The sequence below is a fragment of the Molothrus aeneus genome, chromosome 2 (genome assembly GCF_037042795.1).
Source record: "Molothrus aeneus isolate 106 chromosome 2, BPBGC_Maene_1.0, whole genome shotgun sequence".
Classification (NCBI taxonomy): domain Eukaryota; kingdom Metazoa; phylum Chordata; class Aves; order Passeriformes; family Icteridae; genus Molothrus; species Molothrus aeneus.
Window position 1 is genome coordinate 76,641,957 of NC_089647.1, and position 24,354 is coordinate 76,666,310.

At 42.2% G+C, this 24,354-nt stretch overlaps 1 protein-coding gene across 9 annotated transcripts in view; it reads left to right on the forward strand.

The window, feature by feature from the left end:
- Positions 1 to 6,392: 6,392 nt before the first annotated feature.
- MBNL2 (muscleblind like splicing regulator 2) overlaps positions 6,393 to 24,354 on the forward strand; it is a 106,410-nt gene continuing 88,448 nt past the window's right edge. For 8 of the 9 annotated variants that reach the window (XM_066545119.1, XM_066545116.1, XM_066545121.1 and 5 more), the window contains exon 1: positions 6,393 to 6,502. The gene's annotated coding sequence lies outside the window, so the exon portion shown is untranslated. Of the gene's footprint in view, positions 6,503 to 22,828; positions 23,053 to 24,354 lie in introns of those variants that run through there. The other variant, XM_066545118.1, reaches the window with a different exon arrangement.

Genomic DNA, 24,354 nt, shown 5'->3' on the forward strand with positions numbered 1-24,354 from the left:
CATTCAAGGAGAATGATTATTTTCTTTTTAAATCTTCTTAATGTGGTATCCTTCCTCCCAAAGGGAATGAGTCATTATAAGACCTTCTCTTGACAAAGTATAGTTAATTGTCACTCTAAAAATTACCCTGTTGTTTATGTATTTCTCATTAGAATCTGATTACACTCCATTTGCCTAAACAGGCAATGGTAGCAACCAATATTCATCTGTGAAACTCTAAAAGAGCTAATTATCCAAAGCTTAGACTAATTGTCAGCATAAAGGACAGAGAACAGGGCTTTGAAGTAGAAAGCTTTAAGAGAAACTGCCAGTCGTTCAAAGATAGCCACTTGGATATGTAGATCGACAAGATTTCATTAGCATGTAAAGCTTTTACTGGGCAGAAAGCCACCCTGGTTAAAAAATTAAATGAGGAAATGAGAAAATAGAAAATCAATTTGTAAAGACTCAGGTGGGGAAACAAAGTAATTAATGACAGGGATTAAAAGTAGCAAGAAAATTAAAAGTTACTTGCTGGAGAAGTAGCAGGCAACGGGATTAAATGCAGTAAAAGGGCACTTTACATAAATATTAGGAGGAAAAGCAAGGAAGGATCTTACCAAAAGTACACATGAAATACGATAGGTAAACAGCACAACAGATTTCTGGCATTTGTAACAAAGGGATTATGTATCCATGTGAGAGAGAGGGAGAAAAAAATCACCTGCAAGAAAGCTAGCAGGCCAAGTTCTGCTGAAATCACGCTTCAAGAACCTGTCTTCAGCTGCTAATAAGGCATTTTCCTAGGTCGTGGGTGATTCCAGAAGAATATTGTCAAAGTTGCATCACTTTTGAAAAGTTTGAAAGGACTTGTTGAATAACTAACAGTGTCATTCATAACCACAGCAAAGAGATTGCTAATTTTGGATCTTATTAGCAAAAATTAGAGGTCAAAATACCATTAAGATCTATCAACACAGCACCCAAGAAAGTAGTTACTATAGTTCTTCTGCTGGGGAGTTTGTGTCTGTGTTTCCTCCTTTGTTTTGAAAACTGTGTGATTCCAAGTGCTACAGACAACTGTGTTCATGTGACAGCCATTGATCCCTTCAAAGCTTCCCAGTCAATACAGCAATAACACTTTGATTTAAAAGAAGATCCATTATACAAAATTAACATTACATGGATTAAAAACTGACTCGCTGTTTGATCTCCACATGTTATTGTTAATGAAAAGACATAAACAAAAGAAGCTATTGTAATGATTTTTTCCCTCAGAAACTTATTTTTGTGCTTAATACTTTTATCAATGACCTAGACAAGATAAAATATTATAGCAAAGTTTGCAGATGGTAGTAAATACTGCAAAGCACGTACTGCTTTTGCCAGTGAGTCTGAATCATCTCATTGAGAGCCACAATCCAACAAAAAAAGTCAAATTAAAAAGGCCAAATAGAATGAATTACACATGGGATCTGGCAACATTAGCTGTATGTATAGAGTAGGAAACTCAGGATCAGAAAACTCTGCAATGTTACATATACAGAAGTAAACTGCACAGGGCAATAGTACAGGCTCAGCACTGGCAGTCTGCTTTTGTCTGCACCGTTTAATGACTACCTACCACATGGTATGGTTGCATGACTCACCTTCAGACAATACTGAGCATGCAAACTCACACCACCACCATGTTCTAAGAGCAGGGAATAACTGTGCACACTAAGCAGAACAAATGTGGCCAGCTTTAAGAAAGAAAGTAAACTAGAAGAAAGTTTAGCCATGTGCATGCAACACAAAGTGTGACTTGATCACAGACTCAAGAAGAGTCAGGGTCAGAGAAGTCATGTGTAGGTAGCATGGAGATGTCCCTCTACAGTCCTCCTGGAGGACATGAGCACTGTATTGCCCTGAGCATGTTAATTTCATTAACACAATGAATGTATTAAAATCTTGTATGTCTGGGCTTCAGCTGGTTGGCTGTCACAGTATGGAAAGAGCTCTTTCTGCTGCACAATAGCCCAATTGTACTTTGTGGGTAGAGGGTTACTCTGACACACTAGAAATGAGCTGGAATATTGGTGGGAAGGACTCATTTTCTGCAATTATATGGAGAATCTTTCTTCTCACATACTTGTCTTCTACAGCTTTTTCACACAGTGAATAAAGTTGCAAAGAATTCAATTAATCTATAAATGGGAAATAATTTGCTTCCAAGTCAGGGGTATTCTGTCTTCCTTTGAAGATCAGGGCAGTGGTTTTCTCTTAGGATCATCTGCCAATATGGCATCACCACAGATTAAAGAAGAATCCAGCCCCTACCAGGCCTTTGGTCAACTTCAGCTTCTCCATTTCTTTGCGCATAGCATGCAAAGCTCAGTCTGCTGTGAGGTAAGACAGCTTCTGCTGTGATTACTGAAGTCGAGAACAATGTCATTGGGCTGGCTCTCTGTGGCTGTGCCTTGAGAAAATTTAATAGCACATGGCACATGGTATATCTGTAATCTATTGATTCAATATGGCCTTGAGTCCTGAAATAATGAAAGACTGCAAAACTTCCTAATAAATGTATCGTGAATGTATTTGAAGTGTTATTTCCCAAGAGCATCCTGAACAGATGGGGCAGATGCTGCAATTGTCGCAGGAACAAATTTAATGTTGCATACATGAAAAAAAGACATTGCAAAACTTGTGCAGAAGCAGCAGCTTGCAGACTTTGTTTCCTTGGATGATGGCATTGCACAAATTTTGGGTGAATTGTTTATGATAACTTTTTGCTCCAACATTTAATAATCAAATATTTGTACAATTAACTTGCATGAGTTCATATTTTCTCCTAACTATTAAAAAAATAGGGAAAAGAATGAGGTATGGCCCTAGCTATGAATTCTAATGGCCTCTGTATGTACATATATTGGTGCCCACACACAGGAAAACTTGATACTCAGCTGAATTTTTCTGTGCTTCAAAAAAATGACATAGGCTTGAACTGGCTTGATGGCCTTTGAAACAGCAAATTAATCTTAACTTGTGGAGACAGGCATAATGTCAGTGAAACCATGCCAACTTTCCCTTCCCGCAGTACATGAATATATAGATAGAAAAAAAGGGTAATTTGTAAAGTTTCTTTTTACTGGTAGCCTTGAAAATAAAAGGGACGGGAGAATTCATATCTGAATTTAGAAGTTTGCCGTGGTCTGAAACTGACTGGATTGGATTTTCTTGGTAGCCATTTTTATATAAAAGCAAATTAAAACCCAGATTATGTCGGTATGGACTCAAGTGATTTCACTCCATACATCCTTCCCATGTAGGAAATTCCCAAAACGATTTTGGGGTAGAGAGAAAGGCGCTGCACGGCACAGAGAATGCATATGCCGGGTTTCTAGTGACACATAAGTCGAACGAATTCCTGGAATCCCAGGGTTTGAAATTCACGTGTGGAGACACATGAGGGCACCACTGGGCGGGGGATGGCTGCTGGTGGGAAATGGACGTGTGCTGGCCCCTTCTGTGGGCTGGCTCCTAGGACTCCCCTGGATTCCATGGCTAGTGGGCAGCTTCAGGGCAAGCCCCTGGTGCAGCAGGGAAGGCGAGGATGGAGCCTAGAAACACGGATCTTATGTTCTGTTCACAGATTCGACAGATAAGCTGGCAAGTTTTAGCAAAATGCAGCATAATTTCTGAATATCATTTTATGATTTTATAAAATATGAATAGTTCTATTCAAACATCTTGTTTAAACAGTAAAACCCCTTTAGTCCTTGTGGTACATTTGTAGTAAAAATTAATAATACAAATAAGACAAAAAAAAATCCCTGCAAATATTAAAGAGTTAATGGTATTTAACTTTGTCTTGTCTTCTCATCAGTTTTCTAGGCTGCACCTTTCCAAGTAGGATAATATTGACTAAGCCTCATTAAGCTGATTGAGAAATAATCTTTTAAAGAAAAATGCAAAATTAATGATCCATACTGCAAGATCAATAAGCCACTTCAGAATGTACATTGATAAACTATTACTAGTAAAAAATACTCTCAATTTGGTATGCAAAATGAACAAGATGGGGCCAAGTGCTGGCTAGGCACTTAGGAAGGCATGAAATTCATAAAGGGAAGAGCTGGTGAAGAAAGGGTGCCCTTGGCACTGATCCACTACTCAATGAGTCAGCATGAAATTGCCATTGCAACAAAAACAAATCACATTGAGGGATTTATTGGCAAAAACTCTATTTGTAAGTCACCATTAATTATTCTACTTTCTTCATTACTTCTGAGACTTGGTTGGTCTACAGTGTCCTATTGTGGATGTTTCATTCAAATGACTGGAGGAGAGCAAAAGAATGATACAAGTTTGAGAAAATGTGGCAATTTGAATCAAAACGTAAAATCTGAAGGGAAAATATAACTCATTATAGCTTTAGAAGTATATGTAAAAGATTGTCAGAAATAGGATAACATCAGTCATCCTTCACAGCCAAGAGAGGAAGACAGAATTTAATCAGGTTAATTTGCAGAAAGAGGGGCTTGCTCAAAGCCAGTTGATGGGCACATCAAGTTGCCCGAAGAGAATAGGCACCTCATGGGTGGTTTTTAAAAGCAGGGTAAAAACCTGTGTTGGATTTGGCCTGAAATTCTGCTTCAGGGCATAGATGCTTAATAGAAGGCCTCAGGAGAGCCTGCTTTTTCTGGTATCAGCTGTGCACTAAACTCTCAGTGATGGAACTTCCTGTTGAGGCTTTTTGCATATATAACAACTTCTTTAGTTCTGCTTTCTCTCATTTAATGAAGATTAAAAACAATGTGCCAGGGAAAAAATGCTACAATCTCATTTATTTTCTTTCACAAAATTGCCATTCACCAAGATCAAAATCATACAAAAGGAGGGAAGAAATAGAGATGTTGCTGTTGCTGCTTCTGGTCACCTAGGGGCTACCATGATCAGCACTGGGTTATGCTGGAGCAGCAGCAGAGTTTTAAATTTTATTTTCCACCCTTTTCAAAGCCACTGTCTCCTCCTACAAACTGGGGGAGGGTGCTTACTGTACCTGGTGGCATCCTCAGCTAGGCTCTAGCTTGGCTTTGTGTTTACTCCATTTATTCTATTTCCCTTTCAAAGTAGAACAATATTACCATAATTTTTTTCATTGGGTATATTCAAACACATTTAACCATGGGGTTGCCTTGAACAGACTGGTTAAAACAGTCTGTTTTAACATGTTAAAACAGTCTGTTTTAAAATAATAATTTGTCACTCTGCTCATTTCTTAAATAGAAAAAAAATTTAAAACCCCAGGTTTTTCTTTTTGCTTTTTTTCAGCGTCCTAACACCAAAAGGATGTGTCCGAGTTGAAAGGGTCGCTTTTCTTCTCAAAATGTAACACATTTTTCAGTAGCAGTTCGGTTACTGATCCTTGTGAAAGACCTCAGAGACAGTCTAAAGGAATTTACCTGAAACTGAACTGCAGCTGTTTTATGATTTATTTCCTGCTCCACCACCCTTACATTGGGATGCTGCAGCGGCTGAGATCCATCGAGGATGGGGCAGCTGCGGCCTCACCCCTGGATGTTGCCTGGCTTTCTGGAGACCCTGTTCAGGGATCGGAGCTGCCTGGAAATGAATTGTGGGGTTTGTCACAAGAGGCTTCAGCCCTGCCGCACGCAGAGCAGGGGCTCGCTGGGACCGTGGGGCCAGGGGTGGCTGGGCCGGAGCGGGCAGCGCTCCCCTGAACCACCGCACCTTCAGCTTCACCCGGCACACGAGCACAAGCACAGTTTTGATGGGCTGGAGGCAAACCGGGAATCACTGCAGCTGCCCCTTTTTCTGCATGGGGACTATTCCATGTTTTTTAGGGAAAGGTGCCAACCCTTGTTCCAGGGACAGCGGCCAGTGGGAGAACGGGGGCAGAGGGGTACCGGGGGCCTGCGCCGGCTGCTGCGGGCGAGGGGAAGAGAGCCCATTTTGCCTGTGAACGACACTTCACGGGAACAGGAACTGCTCACGAATTCGGGTCAAAATGCGGGAAGAATAAGCCCAGACAGCCAAGCCACGCGTTTGTTTCCTCCAGAAAATCGTCCACGGTAACCGGTGACACGCCATAGCTCCAGCAGTCAAAAGGAAGCCGAAGAACACGACGCAAACCCAGGATTTTGGCCGCTCTGCAGCACCGCCCGCCCGCCGCTGCCCCCGTTGTTTTGCGGAGGAAACGCTCGGGCCGGTCCCGGAGGCGGGCCAGGCTCCAGGCACAGCCCCGCGGCACCCCCGCCGGAGCCCCGGGCCCCGCGCCGCCGCTGCCCCTTCCCCGGCCCCGGCAGCGGCCGGACGGCGCGGGCTGCGGCGGGCGGGCCCGGCCCCGGGGCGGTGCGAGCGGCGCTCGGCCCCGGCAGGGAGGGGCCGGACCGCCCCTACGCGAGGAGCCGCCGCCGTCGCGGTCGCGGCGGGAGAGGTGACAAGCCGCTGCTGCGCGGAGCCGCCTCCGCCCGGCTGGGAGAAGCGGGTGTACCCGCGCTCCGCGCTCCGCTCCGAGGTAAGGCAGCCGCCCGCGCCGCCGCCAGTCCTCCCCGCGCCGCCGCCAGCCCACCCCCGCTCCGGGGCGGCTGCGGGGCCACGGCGCTGGGACAGCCCGTGTCCTCTCGCCGCGGGGCCGGGCCGCGCGGGGACGCGGCGGGTGCGCGGCGGCGGCGGGACTTCGGCTTGCCCGCGCCCCGGGCAGGAGTCGTGGCAGCGGTGCCGCCGGCCCCGGGGGAGCCTGGCGGCCGCGGCGGCCCGCGGCGCCTCCCTGCGCGGGGAGCTGCCGCCGCTGCCCGTCCCGCCGCACCTGGACCCGCGGTTCCCCCGCTGCCGCCGCCGCCAAGGGCACGGGAAGGCGCCCCGAGCCCCGCGCCCGTTCGGGTGCCCGCTGCCCCCGCCGCTCGCCTCCCCTTCGCTTCCCTGGGGAAGCCGCCGCGGCGTGGGACGGGGCGAGAGGCGGCGGGCGCTGCTGCCGGGCCGTCGCGTCTGGTTCAGCAGTGATTTATGGTTTTGTTAACTCAGCATTTGGCACGGCGTGCGAGCGGGGAGAGCGGCGAGCGGGAGTCATAACTTTGTGTTACTTCTGGAAGGGAAAGGGAAAGGGCCCCGTGGGGCCGTCGCCGCCCCAGCGGCTTCCTCCAAATCCCCCCTCCCCGCTCCATGCCCGCCCGCTTCATCCCTGCGCCGGGGGCTCGCTGCAGGCAGCGGGGAATAGCGCTGGGCAGGTTCGTGGGGGGGACACGACACGGGACTGCCACCCGTGAAGGTGCATGTGACAGAGGAGGAAAAAACTCAGAAATTAAATGTTTTTCTTACTCCTGGTTTTGTGTGGATACCCTATATATTTATTCCTTGTACGCACATATGTATTTGTCTGCATAGGCACAGAAAATGCACGTGTAGTTTTTGAACTGTGAGAACATTGCCTATAGGCTTCTGTTTCCAGATGTTTTGTTTTCTGTTTCTTTTGGGCATATTTACATTTCTGCTGGGAGGGAAACAGACAACAGTAATGTGGCTGAATATGTATTTGAGCAGTAGCAGGGAATAACTTGTGTGCCTTTAATTCAGCTGCAGAGGATATCCATGTGGGATTAATATACTTAAGTGATTGTGTCACACTGACGTATCTTGTTCAGACTTGTAGATTTTTAAAGCAGTGTGGACTTGTAGGTAGTAGCGGAAGTGTAATTAATTTTAAACATGTGACTTGGCCTAGTGCTTATGATTTTAACGTGGTATTCGTACCTTGGTAAATATGCATAGATTTAGCCATCTGTCCTCTATTTTCTCTTCGTGTGTGCACGTACCACACTGCACAAATGAAAAAGGTACCTGCGGTAAGCTTTAGGGCCAAATGCATATTTCATCTCTTCTGGGAAATGCTCTAAAGTTACTCTCAAGGACTAGTGGAAAACATCTTTCATACAGTTTCTGAGTATATTTAAGTTAAAAAAATAGTTGCTCCGGCATCAATTATGTCAATTTGTAGCTTGTATTTGGCACGGATACTATTTGCATTTGTTGAGTACAGTTGATACTGCTTCTGGAAGGGATGTAGTTTTTCCCGCTGTGGACAAGGCCCTTTTGTGCAGTGTAAACCTCATGCTTTTAGAGGATGCATGAACCCCTGGGTAGAGCCAGCCCTGTGGTTTCTCTCTCCAGTGGTAAAGTGGTGGTGGGGTGCCAGCTCCAGTGGGGCTCGTTGGGGATCATAGCAACAGAACTTCTGCCACAGGCTGGAGCTCCCAGTCAGGGCACGCCAGTCTTCGGCACTTGTCATAGTTGCAGGCATATGCTATGGCTTATCTGCATGGCAGTGAAATTTGGAATAGCAGTGGGCCACCCTGGTGATTTGTACAGTGTAGAGGGGTCTGTCTGTCTGTCCGTGCAAAGTAACCTGTGGGACAGTGCCTGTTTTCCTGCAGCTGAAGAGATGGGCTGTTCTGTTGTGGAATCCCTGCTGTCACCACAGGAGTGGTACCTATCTGCATTGTGCACGTAAGTGGGTGGATGATATAACATGGGTCACTTCAACATACCTTCTCTTCTGAAACTTATCTCCTCTATTATTTATGGCCCCCTCTCTGAAGAAATGGCCTGGGTTTAGTCAACAGCAGCTCTGCCAAGATCTCTAATCTTTGGAATTGGTATGTTTGGGATTGTGATGCTGAAATCTTCATCTGAGCATCATTTTCTTAAATTTGGCTTTTATAGAATAACAGTTGTCATAAGAAGATTAAAAATAAAGTCTACTTGCTGCTAACACTTGGTGGGTGAAATTTTCATCTCTTATACTCCAGATGCTCTGCAGTTTCTCTGCTGGTTGCAGTCTCTAGAATTGTACTGTGCAGTACTAAATGCTTTTTCTCCTAACCTAGGGGTTCTTAAACTGTGGTAATACCTACCATAGAAAAGTAGTACATGAATGCTGCCACCAGCATGTGACTGCTGTTTGGGGAACCTTCTTAGTCTTGCTTTTCCTTGGGTTATAAGCTTAGCTACAAGGCACTGGGAAAAGTTCTGTTAACTTTTTGTCCTGATTTATGGCAGGAAGAAAGAAAAAATGTATTAAATTGGTATTCCCATTGCTGCCTGATGGTGTTAGATTTTTTGCATCCTCTGAGTAGCTCTTGGAATCTCAGCAACACTACATGATTATTTTACTCCTTTTGCTGCCAAGTAGAATTATATAGCCTAATTTATTTAGATTTGGCATGTTCTCACTGAAAGTCATTCCATGCTAGGTGAATGAACGGTTTTCTTGTTTATATTGCCTTCACTCCCCACTCCCCTTTTAATAGGCCCTCACAGGTCTTACTATAGCTCTACTTGAGCATTTCTGAATTTTGTTGAATCTGGCGTTTAAAATAGAAATAAAGAACTATGAATCACATTAAACTTGTTATCAAAGAAGGTATTTTCATGCTGTCAGTTACCAGGGTAGAAATCTCACTCCTCATGGCTCCAGACAGTCCTACAATCATATTTACTGCTCTTCTATAAATTTTTTTCTGACAGTTTATTGTTAGCTCTCTGTGGCTGAAGTACTCAGGACAGATGTGAACACACTGCCTTCATCTTTGAAGAATTATAAAGTTACCTAATTGGCTTCCAGATCACACTGTATCTTTCTTCATAGCCCTCTATCATAATTCAGACTCTTCCATTCTACTTATTATTCCTTTCCAGATGTCTTTTAACAGTCGAATCTTTGCTGGATCACTTTTCCCCTGATGAATTTTATTTATTTTCTCAGAGGCACCTAAGAAATAAAATGACTGATGGATTATTCTTTTCCCCTCCCATTACCTTTCTTCAATATTCTCCCACATTCATTTGCAAGTAGAGCTACTTAGAAAGTGTTCATTAAAATGTCATTGAAATGAAAGTCAAGGCAGAGTGTTAATCAAAAATGCTTTTCAGTTTCAAGTCACTCATTTCTCGTGAATAAACCTTCAAAAACAAAAACAATCTCTTTTTTTTCATACAGCTGATACTTTCTTTCCCTGTGCATTTTGCTGTCTTGATCATTGTGGTTGGATTATTTGTGGTAACTGCGTTTGACACAATCGATTGGTTTAGGGCTTTAGAGAAACACAGTATCAAAACACTCAGCTGGCTTTGGAATAAAAATATATGGCTCAGTCAACCACAGGTATGAAGAAAGATTAGGTCTCCTCAAAAATCTTGAAGTGCTGAAGAACTCCACAGTTTATCTTGCCTTGCAGCTGCATGGCGCCACGTTGAGCTCGCGTTGGGTGACTGTCAGGGGCTGTTCCTCTGCAGAGCCCAAGGCAGCCCTGCTGCTGCCCAGGGCTGGGGCCTCAGGGGGCTGTAGGATACTGGGTAGATGTTTGAGCTCTGTGAGGATGCAGCCTGGAACATGGGAGGATGATGGTATCACGCTGTGTTCCTAGGGAACGACAGGACACAACACACTCTGGAATAATCGGATTTCCTAGATTGGAAGGCTTCATGGGCTGCCCGTGGGGACACAGATGACTCTTTGCCTAGATAGAGCTGAGACAGCAATGCTGTTATTGAGTAGTGTTTCAGTGTGAAAGTATAATGTCAGTGTAAAGTCCAGAAATACTTCTGACCTATGACCAGCTGGGATCATGTATCTTAAAGCAACAAACCTAGGGTCTGTCTGTGGCTGCAAACTCTTGACAGGGCTTTCTTCTGTTCTCCACTGAATTCCAGATTTAGGTTTAACTTCAGCTATTCCTCCTTGCTTGGATGGTGCTGCAGTTGTTTGTGCTGAATGTTAAATAGGTCTGTTGTGTTTTCACACTGGCAGAATTTGAGACTGTTGCTGGCTAATTCACCTGGTGGTTTGACACTGATGTTAAAAACTAGTGTATAGGGAATTGAGCTTAGTTGGTCTCTACAGGGGAAGGAAGAGGTGATGTGGAAGCACCTTTACTGCTGCCTTTTCTCCATTGCCCCTAGTTTATCTAGGAAGGACCTAAACTATATTTTTGTGGGCCCTTTTGAGGTATCCCCCCTGGTGAGAGACAAATATTTCGTGCCTGATGGTATCAAAAAGGAGGTCTGTGAGGCTGAGTTTATATCGTCCCATACCTCCTCTGAAAAGAGATAATTTTAAGTATGGGAAGATCCATGTCCTTTCTCTAGTTTGATGTCCCTGGTCTGTTCCATTGGGCTTACTGAAGTGAGTCAATAGTTGGTTTTGTTGCTTATCTTTTTCAGGAATGGGAGATTTGGCACTAACCAGTGGTTGCTCAAGATAGTATATCCACTATGAGTATATCCACTGTTACGTTTTCAAGGAGGAAGACGACTTCCAAGTATTTTGTTAATGATTTCAGACTGGAAGGAGAATGGTTGAATTCTCAGGTCTCAGAGAAAAAAAGACACCCTGTTTTAAGATTAGGTGATGTCTAAATGTGGTTGGCTTGAGCTGTGTAAGCTGGCTGTTGGTGGATATGGGTGAGGCATGGTTTTGTTTCCTGAGAGGGCTTTCCAAGTGTGCACAAGACTTTCACAAAGGGGAGTATTTCCTTGCTGTGCAGTATAACTGTATGGATGTCACAAGCCTTGAGTATGGAAAGCCTTAGCATAGCCTTTGATTATTCAGCATTTATTGGCCATTTCTTCATTTGAGAGTTTCTGTCCTATGCCTATTGTGAGATACTGATAGATAACACCAAGGTGATTGCTGGGTATGTCACTGGAGCAGTGTTTGTCAGGAGTTGACTGTGGTTTTGATCGTTGCTGATGTGTGGGTCTCTGAACCCTCAGGCTCTTGCCCTGCTGCTGTTGATGAGATCTGCAAGATTTTGGAGTTTCTCAGTCCTTACTCTGCTTAGGCTTTCTCTGGTTCCTGGGAAGCTGGCCATACTTTCACTTCCCTGAATGAGGCAATGCTCTTTGCATAACTGCAGTGTTGTGATATCCATAATGTTCAACTTCTCCGTCAAGTGTCAACAATATGATCAGCTTTGCAGGTTGTTCCAGGTGTGATCTGTGAAGGTGCCAAGAGGACTATGAGGAATTGGCTTTTCTTAAAAAACACCAGGTGATAAGGTTTGGGGATTTCATCATGTTCAACCTTGTGTCAAAGTATCTGCTGAAATTCTCAAGCTTCATAATTCTGGGACATTCTGCTACCTTCCATTGCAAGATAATAATGCTAGCCTTCCTAAAGCTGTTTCTTTATTGTAATCTTTGAGTGAATAAATTTTAGCTTTGGCTTTTCAGGTTAATGAAATCTAATAAAGATGCTTTAATATAAGCACCTTAGATTTCACATTTGCAGAACAGGTGAACAAAGTGCGTCTTCATGTCTGCTTGTCTTGGACGCTGTATTGTGAGGAGCAGGGAAAAAAGACATGGAATTTATATCTCATCTAGAGAGAGCTTTGGGTGATGCAATGTATATCATGTATTTCACTCTCAGGATTGTGTGTTGCCTGTTGGCAGTTAGAGGTAGGTCTTACATTACTCAATTCATTCACTTAATTTCATAATGCTTTGTGCTCTTTGCTTCCTGTTCGTAGTGGAGTGTATTTCTTCTGCTACTTGCAGCTACCAGAAAGCATCTGATTTCTCTGGTTCTTTCCCTCTAATTCCTTGGAAAACCCAATCCAGTTTATACCATGGCAGATGAAGTGTGCCATGTCATTTGGATTGCTGGGTCCCACAAGAGAGGCATGTGATTTGTCTTGGAGGCACAAGCTGTTGAATCCTAGGAATGGGTAGACCTGGATATGCCTCCTATGGGAGTTGCCGTGAGTGTGGACAGGAAGGATGAGAGCAGGGTAATGTTAAGATTAAGGCACATTCCATCAGAAGATGGTGTTGGTGGTTTCAGGCAGTCATTTTTTATTTTACAGTAACCTGTCCTTGCTGTTGTGAGTTAGAGGAAGGGAGAAGAAAAATCTGTCTGCTTCCTGAGCTGTAAAGAGGCCACTTGACTAATGGTGTGGCAATAACTGGAGGCCAGAGCTGGGTGGATCTCAATACTCCTCCCTCACAAAGCAGCAGAAGAGTTTGGTCATCTGAATTGTGGTGACGGCCCTGGGGCTGACAGGAGGATTACGACAGCACTGTACTTGCTTTCTGGAAAGCTTACACCATACTTCTTTACAAATTTCAAATTGACTGAAATGTTTTTCCTTACGTGGTATGAGCAGTGCCTAATCTGCTAGAGCTGGTCCCCACTGCTGCTGAGTCCCTGGTGGAGTCTGCTGCTGGAAACATACTGGGGTGGGGGAAAATGTTATTAGTGCAGAACTGTGCAGAAGGCTTTTAGGATTGAGATAATGTATTTTCTAAACAGGAAGAATAATTGAAACTGCTGTAGTTCCACTTTGCTTACTCCAGCAAGATTTTGTCAGCAAGTTCTTAGTTATTTGTTGATTTCTGCATAATAGACTGAAAAAAGGAGCAGAATGAATGGATATCCATAGAGGTCAGATTTTTTGATTTGCCTTTTTCCCCCCTTTTTTTCTTTTTTAGCTGCCAGTACTCTTGAAGTTACATTGTCTCAAAAACAAATCTTTAGAGATGGCCATAATTGGAAACAGCTGGATAAAATTTGGGAGTTTTTAAAGGACCCATAAAGAACTCCTATATAAAATAAGCACTGGTAACTTCATTTTTTATTGTTAGGTGTCTTGATTTTAGATACCTTTGTAAAATAGAAGTGCATTCAATATGCAGAATATCTGAGAGTACTGAAATAGAAAGGTCTGAAATTTTGTGGACATTTCTGTACAGGATGCAAGGCTTTTAACATAGCCCTTCTGTCAGCAGTACAAAGAGGAATCAAAAGAAGCAAATGCAAAACATCTGAGTAGTAGTCCCTTGTATATGCAGCCAGTAGTAAAGGGAAAAGCAGAAGTCTTTCTAGTTCATCCAGTGTTAATTGAGCACGTGGTCACAGCTTTTGTCGAGGCAGTACTTCTAGCTCAGATGAAGTTCCATTGCCATGTCTAGCTCCAGTGAAAAGTTACTTTTATGAGTAGGGGTCTAGGTTGAGGGAGCTGGACTTATTTGCTTGGATGAAAAAGGACAGTCTAGTAGCTATTACAGCTATTGGATTATGAAAATAGTAGGACCAAACTTTATTTATTAGTCCCCGGTGACACCATGGGAGAGTGACAACCAATTGTTTCTTTGGAGATTCAGGTTGGATGTTGGAAAAATCTTGTTACTAGTACAGCAGTGCAGCACACCACCAGGATGTCCAGAGGAGCAAGTTTCTGCCCTCTGAGCTTCTCAGGACTCATCAAGGCAAAGGCATGCTGACCCAGTCTGCTCTTGATGATAGTTTTATTTTGAGGCAGAAGCTGGACTAGGTAAGAAATCCCCTTAGGTTTCTTACAATCCAAATTTCTAGGAGAATTCCCCCCACACCTTCCTTCTCAAATGAAGAATTTTTTAGACAACTTTGGACTGAGCTGACCAGCTACTGTGGGATGCTTGGTGGTAAACTTACCTTCATGATGTTCAAATAGTAATGTTTCAGTGTACTATACTTAGATTAGTATTGTTCATCTAAGCATTTATGACCTGAGGATCAGCAGAATATTTTTGTCAACAGGTTTCTTTTGTTCTTACCTGTCCCTGAAGGAAGGGACAGAACTCTTTGATGGTTAATGCAATCCTGTCTTAACAGGCAAACCTCTCCTTGTGGGTCTGCTGAAGATAGCTTTGGGGGATGAGGTGGCATTACAGTTGCCAAAAGGGCAGTGAAATTTAGTTTCAAATCTTAAGTTTATAAGTCTATACACCCCACAGCAAGACACCTGTGCAGTCTTAATCTTGTACTTTTTCCCTGCATTCCCCTTTCCTTAGTAGTACTACCTTTAGGTAAGCCAAAGGTAGTGGCTCTACTAATATGTGTTAGTGGTTTTATTTAATTGTATTGTGGCTCTACTAATATGTGTTAGTGGTTTTATTTATCCTTATTAGAGCTGATATGAGGAGAAACAGCCAAATGAATGGTTTTGTCAATTTATAATACTTTCTTTTGAAAGAGAGAGAGGAAGAGGAGAGTTGGAGAAAAATACAGAATGGGGGAAGTAGCTGTATTAGAAAGCTGGATGCTATTCCTTTGTAGACATTTCACTACAAATAAACTCTCCATTCCATCTTTGGGTCTCTGGTGAATGAAGTCCTGTATGCATTTTGATTTTTAAAACATTTTTTTTCTGTAATTTGCTTCATTTTTCTGGTGGTGGGATTGAATATTGACACGTGCTACTTGAAACATGCTGTTTTCAGAGGTCATGCTGTTGGATGCCATTTTATCCCACACAGTACTTCTGCTAGAGGACCTTGTTTCTTGCCCTGCATTACTCATACTTGTTTGCTTTTTTTTCTATGTGAAAACAATTCTTGTTTCTCTTTGTGTTTACAGTTACTTATTTCTTGGTTTCTGTTACATGACATTTGGGAAAACTGAAGGTTCATGTTCATGTATATAGTATTTTGTGGCAGAGTAATTAGGCAAAGATCCACATGTAATGTTTAAAAGCATCATACAACAAAGTGTTCCTGACACTTCACAGTAATCAGAAAACAAGCTGAAAAAAAGCAACCTCTTTTGAGGTGCATATGGAAATTTGGTGCAAAACTCATGACTGAATGCATCTAAGTCTAATGTTTAAAGAAAAGCTTGCCTAAGTGAGCACAAACTCGTAGACTTCACAAAACAGAGCTGCCTGTTAACCAAAAGACTAGTTGCTTGCCAACAGTTCACTTGGCATAGCTTTCTCCTACCTGTCATCCATACTTCACAGAAAGAAATAAAACCCTGCACTTATATATTCCAGGCCCTCTCTTCTTGCCAAAGTAATGCTTTTTTAATTATATAGAGTCCTCTGCTCTTACATGTGTGGGTTATTAATTGCTGTAAAGGGGTGAGGGATTGAAAGCTGCTCTTACTGATTTTAAAAAACAAAAATTATCCAATTGGCTTTCATTTTCTGTGAAGTTTCCTGGAGCCTATTTTCTCTGCTTACAGTGGAGATTGCTTGCTGATTTTGCTGCATGCCCCTGAGCATCTACCCTACAGACTCAGGCTGTTAAGAGGCAGCTTGTAGAGAAATGGGAGGCAGCATCACCTCCTAAATTAGGTTGTTTTACACCTGTATTGCAGGAGTGTGCAAAAACAATAGCATAATTTTAATGAATTAGAAAGAGCAAGTTGAATTATTTTTATGCTAATTGAAGATGGGAAAATTCAAAAGGTAGCTTAGTTTCAGTAGCATTTTTTCCCTTTGAGTTCATAAAGGATTAATAAAATAGAGCTTTTGATTTAAAGGATAATTAGAGAGTTCTCATTACATCACTCATTTAAAGATGTATTATTTGGGGCCATTGCTTGAATTATATACAAATATATTTGAGGCTGATGACTGAATCTTCATAGATTTAAAAAATACTGGGTTTGCATGTAGCAAACTTACTTGGAATATATCCCTCATATAGTTACATGAAGTACTAATTTTAGTAATTTACGAGCTTCTTGGAGGAAAACTCTTGCTCCTGCGTCTTCCCAATATGTTGGAAATCCCCAAGATAAGGAGCAGAAGTTTAGTATATGCATCCTCCACTATATTCCTTGAAACACAAGAGGGTTTTCCTGTGCCCATGTGACTTTGTGGCAGAGGTTAGTAGGTTTTATGAAAAGGTGATTTATCAAATGGTTTCCTCCTGTTGTGGCTTTGAATAGGAACTACTCCAAATCTGAGGCCAGAACAATGGCTATGGAGGAAATTAGTCATGGAAGGGTCTGAGGAGGAAGGAGCATGTTTTTATCAGTGATGGAAGAACTTCCCAGTACATGGGAGTCTTGCTAAAGATGATTTATGCATCAGTGGGTAGGGCTGGATTACACCTTTGCATTGTTTCCAGCTGAGTATTAAAAACCTAAAGGTACAGCACTCACTTTCTTCTTAATTTGATACATTTGGGAAGTATTCTTTCTAACCACATGGATTTCCAATACATTTTTATGAAGGCTTAAGCATTTAGTGTTTATATCAGCTGAAGTCAAAGACTCAGGAGGCTTCCATCAGGTAAGTCCCTGGCTGTGGCATGTATTGTACAAATTAGGGGGACATGAAGTCAGTTAGCAGAGAGATTTATCTTGAATTTATGATACATGTTTCTGGCTTAAATAGTGCTTGTACTTTTACACTGTGATTCCTTGTGATTCATAAAACATATTCTGGACAGGGTTCAGCAGCTGATGATAAAGGGTTTCTGTTTTGTATATAACCTTTTTACATTCTGCTGGAAGTTTTGGGAAGATCTGTTCTGATAGGAATATTTCTGAGGAAATGGTTGCATTTTTGGATGGGTACAGGTATCTCAATATATGGCATCTAAAATGGCACTAGACAATTTTATATCTGGGACATCTGTGTGGGTATGGCAGATATAAGACATACCAGTAACCCAGTCCTTCCAGTGATGGCCATTGAAGGCCAACAGAAATTCCCTAGGCCATCTAGAAGAAACTAGATATCTGGGTTTGGATTATTAAAATTTCAGTTTTAATACTTCCATGATTTGGTGTTTCAGATGAGCAAACTGAAAACTGCTTTTTATTCAGCTGTCATGAAGAAAAACAGAATCGCTTTCCTGAAAAAACTTTTGCATAAGTCAGTGTTCTAAGAGTAAGGCAGTGTAGGTGGTTTGCCAATTTATTTTTCTGAGCTTATTATTTTGCCAGTTTATAGTATCTGCCTTATAGAGTCAGCAAGATAATGGTTATTTTACCAACCTTCCCTCTCCCCAAAAATGTCCCCTCCAAAACAAAACAGAAAATCAAGAGGAGAATCCCAGTTCAACTCTTCTTAGGTTAATTTGGTGTCCATCAGTTGTTCAGAGGAGGAAAGCATGAGCAAGTGCAAAGATTGCTGTTCAGTCAAGGGAAAAAAAAAAAACCTGGAACATGTTCAGCATAGCTTAAGAACAAGCTTATGTAGCTTATATAGCAACATAGCTGGAACATGCTTATGGCAAGCTGAGGATTTACACCAAAGCTGTGACTGTACATTGTCAAAATACAGGTGTCCTTTAGCTCTATGCTAATATCTTTAGTTATTTGAACTGATTTTGAAAATCTAAAGTGCTGTCCCGTGTATGTAACAGAAATATCTAAATATTTATGTTCCTAATAAGGCTTCTGTAGTAAGATTTCATCTCCTACATGTTTAATGAAGGACATGATAGAAGAAGCCTAAGGGTGACCATCTCAGGTAACCAATACAGAAACACAGATGCTTTTAGGATATGATGGAATCTCTTAGAATAGCTACTTTGGGATAGGATGAATCACAGCCCACAAATGCCTATTTCTCTTCAGTGACTATAAAGAGAGAGGGGGAGTAGAGTGACTCAGTGAAATGTGGTTGTTTATATTTGGTCAAATGTATTTTGAGCTAAGTGCATAAGGCTACAATCCTGAGGCAGCTCAGCTCTCCATGGCACCTGGTCTATGTGCCTCAAACACTCAGCTACAAAAGCCTGGTTGGAGTGCACTGCAGTTCTTCTCTGGCTGATGCCTTCATCACCCTTCCCAGCTGGAACCACCCTCTAAAGGAATTGTGCACATGTACTTAGTTTTCATCCTGATGGGGAATTGGTGTCATCCTAAAATAAAGTCAGGATGCAGGCTGGATGTGTGCCTGAACCCATGTGTTTGGATCTCACAATTTAGACATGGCTTAAACTCCTTGTGCAAGCAGCGGAAGGAGAGGGAGCATTTGGAAAGCCTCCAGGAGCCACCTTAATTTTGGTAAGATTGATTCCTAACATGTAACTTGAATATGTGCTTGCTTCTGTGGAGTGTTTCCATTTTATATTTCTCTCAGCATATATATGATGAAAATAGTTTTCCTTTCTGTGTACAATCTCCAGTTTTCCTAGGTTAGGGAGATGTTGGGATGTCTGGGAGGTAGGAAATTAAAACAGTTGAAAAGGCAGACTTAAAGTTCTTGTGATTAAGCCTATTTTTAAAACAAAAATTAGACCCATTCTTTCAGAACCTGTTCCCAGTTAGTAACTTGGAATTTTGATATTACTCTCTAAATTTTTAATTTAATAATGATTTCCACCATCCCTTCAGCCCCAATATAGATATTGAGGTATTTTGCAAAAGCTGGCAACAGTGGTATTATGCATGAGTGCCTAGTTTTAAAATCTTGGCAGCTGCTTTGACTTTTCTTTATGCTGTCATTCAGACCATAGCTACCAAAGCTGAATTTTGCTTGTAGTAACAGTTGTGGGAAGTTACTAAGGGAAGAGTCTATTACTGACACAGGAAATGGCTTTACAGTTCTTTTTGTCATTGCCAAACTTACCAAAACGTCACTGTTGCCATAGGTCATCTAGGCACAGCTCAAAATCATCAATCTGCTGCAACTGAATATCACATAAATTGCTTGGTGACTTTGGTGCTAGTGTTACATATGTTCCACCCTTCTTGCAAAACTCCCTTTAAATTGACAAGTTTTGTTGCTTCTGGAATTAGAGCTAATTGCTGTGATTCAAGAGTAAGGAAGGAAAAATAACTGTGTGGGTTCTGTATTTTTCAGTTCTCCTCCTCTTTATTGCTTCCAAACTTTTCTTCAAAAGTTGTATCAAGACCATTCAGAAAATTGTGTGTAATAGTCACTGAGAGAAGCATTTTTCCCTTGATTCATTAATTACAGGAGCATATCAGGCAGAGCAGATGGCATTTTTTGAGTTGGGAATTTACCTTTGTTATTCTTTGTTGAGTTTGACATGTGAATTTCTCAGCTTCTCTAAGATGATATTGTTTTGCAATTAAATACATAATATGGTTGTATAAATCAGACTGAAAATTTAATTTCTGGTCTTTTTCTTTGTAACTGATGTGAAAAATGAATGGATACATGGGCACATCTCCATTTGAGAACTACTCACTCCTCAACGTACAGAGCAATTATTTTTAATTTATATTTTTTTTTGCATGAATGAAGTCATGCTTTACTCCGGTACTACTCGAGTGCCAGTTCTGAGAAAGAGCAGAAATTTTCTCTTGAGCTTTTTGATGGGTCTTAACTAAAGGGTTCACAAATGGGATGTGATGTATTTTCAGCATGCCCCATTGGGTTGAGGGTCTTCTGATCCTCTGTCACGCGAGAATCTATAACATAATAACCCACATGAGGATCTGGGTGGGTGTGTGGCTGCTGGCTTTGTGTTTGTGATTCAGGAGTCTTGGGAATGCTGTGTGGAAGCACCCCAGCCCCGTTTGACTGCAGTTAGAGCTCTGCCGTGGCTGAAGACAGTGTGTGCACTGTGAAGCAGTGGCACAAGAAATTGGGTTGTGCAGGCAGTGCTGAGCCCGTGCCTTTTCAGGGGTTGTGTTAGCAGTGACTTGCCTTGGGTTTGTGGCAGGGAAGGGTTGAGGGAGCTTGCAAGTTGGAGTGATCTAATGGGCCACAGAAGCTCTCGGTGGGGGCTGTGGTATGGATGTGCCTGGCTCTGTGGAGAGGGCAGCCAGCTCCTGCTGACTGGTGCTGCTTGTGCTGCTTACTCTGCCTCGTCTGGCAGGGGCACCATCTTCCTCTCTGCTGTAACCTGCTCGACTAGACCAGCCAGATTCTGGCTCCTGCATCTATTCCTCCCTTTCCCTCTCATCACTCTCTCCCTCTTCTGCCTAGCCTCGTGGTATGTTTTGGCCCACCTGCCCTTTCTGACGGTCCCCTCTGCAGTGTGCTCGGAAGGGCTCGTCTCACGCACGTCCGTGGGGCACCAGCCGAAGGGTCATGAGAGCAACAGGCGAGGTTGTCTTCCTGCTGTCAGCTCCAATGTCTGGTCTCTGGCAGATGGGAGCAGCAGTTACAGGGGAAATCCTGCTAATCTCCTGTAACTTGAGCCCATTACATGCTCAGTCGCACTGTGGGGCTGGTGCCTTTCCAGCCACATATGGACGGATGGCTGAAGGAAGGAATCAGACGCTCACTGCAGAACACCTTCTGAGATTTGCACTGTAGAGATCAGAAACAAAAATTAAAAAGATGCTGTGAGTCAGCTGAATATTAGCAGGTTTTAAAGCTTTGTCAAATAGGAAAATATTTTCATATGCGTAGCAAAACATATAAAAACCCCTCCATATAAAAAAAAAAAAAAACACCCCGAAAAGCAACATCAAAAAAGCACTTTGCCAAATTTCAAGGCTGCCCCAACATCGGCAGAGGAGCCAGAGTTCCCCAGTGAGTTATAAGGATGGCAGAGCAACATGTTTTTGTCTAGGTTATCTCAGAAATAGGCAAACTGTTTTTTGGCACAAAAGTCAATAAATCCTGCAGCAGATGTCCAGCATGGAAAATTTTTAACAAGGGCAGCTCAAGTTTGGCAGAGTCAAAAGAATGTGGAAAATCCTGATGAGATGCACCAAGCCATCTTAATAATGGGTGGAGTTACTACCCTTGTCCCCAGGGTCTCTCAAACCCACCAAAATCAACTATTTTTTTTTTTTCAGGAGGATTGTTTTGGGTTTTTTTAATATAGGGCAGAATAGAGAGGAATGGAGAGGGTGATTGAACAGAAAGTAAGGGCTGGCTGGCAGGAACCTTCTTGGCAGGAACACGTTTCAGCCATGCCTGGAAGGGGAGGGTTTTCACAAATTGTGTGGGAGATGGTGGAACCCAAAGGAGAGTTGCTACTTGCTGGATAGAGGAATAATGGATTTTTGGGAAGCTGTGTTTATAATATGCAAAATAGTCCACAGGAAACAATGGGGCCTTGGGACAGAGCTGCCAGTGAATGAGAGCTTTGTTTTCCTCTTGTCTATTCATATTTCTAAACTTTTCGTGGCATTTTAAACACATTTTACACATTTTTTTGTGTAATGTCTTGAATTGCCTAAACTGCTGCATAAAGTACTGTTGCCCTGCAATCTTTATCCCTTTTTGGATAAAAATTGACTTTCAGCTTAAGCTCCTTTTTGTATTTTTCTTAATTGCAACTCTTGTTTAATAATCCTTGGCTGCTTTGTTCTCATGTTTTAAAACTTTAGAAAAATGTATAGGAAAACTGGTTCACAGCAGACCTTGTGTACCAAGCATGTCGAGCTGCCCACAGCTTGATTTGAAAATGGCAACTGGTATCGTAGTCCTTATGCCAGAACCTTGACACAAATGAACATCAGTTGCAAGCTAATTGCATGGACTTCAGTTTGGATGCTGCTGATGGGATTTGCCTGCCATGGATATGAATTAAAACACCATCATATAGATTGTGTTTTCATTGAGAAGCATACCTGCAGTCCCTAACAACCGGTCTGAAATAATCGAAAAGACGTTATGGTTGTATTGCTGTTAAATGCAGACACAGATTATGCAGTATTAAAACGAGAATATTACTGCCTCAATCGGAGCGTGTTTTGGCTGCATGTTAAAATAAAAGACAGATGGTTTGATTTATTATGGTGCATATCTCACCTTTGCAAGCAAGACAGCACCACTGCAGTTTTGCAGTTTCAGAAACGTTGTTTGTGCACGCGTTTACGATTAGCAAAAGCTTTGAAAATCCTTGTGCAAGAAATGCTGAAGCTGCTGTTGCAGTGGAGGGAAAGGGAGTTGTTTTTGCTTTTGCTGTGTATGTTATTTCACAGAGCTATCGCTTTGCCTCACCAGTAAAACTCCTTCCCTGTGCGAGGGAAATTCCTGGTTCATTGGTATGGATGCATTGTTTTTACACATTAGAAGTGCTGTGTTGCTGTGTCAATCATCCTGTTAGGATCAGTTTAAGAGCAGTAGGGCTGACGAAGCTGGGTGTGATTGGCTGCCATATGCTGGGAGGGCTCTGTGAGAAGGAAGGGCTGCAGTCTTTCAGCAACAGAGTTTAGGCTGTGTCTGCTTCATCATCTGAGGAAAAATCCCCCGATAAGTCACAAGGCTTTCTGAGGAAAAAAACCCAAAACATTACTGCTCATCGTTTTGTGCGAGAATTAGTTACCATGATGCGATGGGGAAGATGTGGCTGTTTGTTTGTATCAGATGTTCCTGTTCACGTTGGGAATGTGTCGAATAGACAGGGCTAAACAAGGTAGGAGGATCGTTGTCTTTTATCCAATGTTTCAAGAGTTTGCTGCAGTATACTGCATACTGTATGTGTTGCTTAGGGCAGTCAGGGAAACACTGTGTCTCCTGTGAATGGATTCAGTTTGGGTGAAATAGGTGGATTTTATGGTAACTTGTTTTCAAAGGGTATTAATTTCCAGTGTAAATAGCTCTCTTCAGAAATAGAACATGAGTATATGCATATTAAAACAAGTAAAAAAAGAAATAGGTCAGTGTGTTTCAGAAGTGCTGCTACCCTAATTGGATTTTTAGCTGGGTTGTTGTCTGGAAGTGCAGCCTAGATTTAAGAAGGAGAAGGAGTCAACCTGGAAATCTGTGAAGTTTATAGCAGCTATGTTTGAAGATTTAGGTGAATTAGACTGGCTGATCTAAATAATTCCCTATCGGAAGCTTTAACTGAAGCCAAGACTGCCTGGTTTAGATTTGTAGGAGTATACAACAAGATTACAGTATTTTACCCTGTTATAAAACTATAGGGTGTTTTTTTTGACTGTGCTGTGATTCCTTGTGCTCTTCAATGAAAGCCGGGGGAATTTTTCATAACGTAGTTTAGCTTACTGTAGTTTATTGTAGAAAACTGCCCTTTCCAGATCTTTGTCTAGGCAGCAAAACAGAACCTGTACATGAAAACAAGGAAAACAAGGTTAATAATATGTGCTGCAATTATCTGATCTTTATACATTTTTAATGAGAGAACACACAGCTAGCAGAATAATTTAATGAGCGGGCTGGCTTTTAGAGCAATGATTTCACTGTGCTAAGGCACATCAACTTTCTTCCAGAGGAGGAGCCTCAGTAAGGAATGGAGAAGATTTATGTTAAATGCTCTAGAGAGAGCAGAAGTCTGTAAAATTCTGGAAGAATAGAGTAGTTTTCAGTTATTACTATTATTTTTTAGAGAGAAGGCAAACTTTACCATCATGTTGCAGGAGGGGTCTGAGAACATTTCCTCATCCTGTTATATGCTGAAGCCTTTTCAACTTTCTCACACTGCCATATGCATTGATGGTACTCAGTACCTTTTCAGGATGTCACCCAGTTAGTGACCCAAATTAACATGCTGACTTCAGTTGTGTTATAGCAGCATCATTCATATGTACTGTACATATTATAGTTGGGTTTTTTTTTCCCGCTAAGATTACCCATTGGTGAGACAAGAAAATGTTGTATTCTTAATTATTTTGTAATAGCCATGTACATTGCATACTTGTATTCAGCTAAGATGTCAATAGAAAAAATAATTATATGTACTCAGGAAGACTAAAGA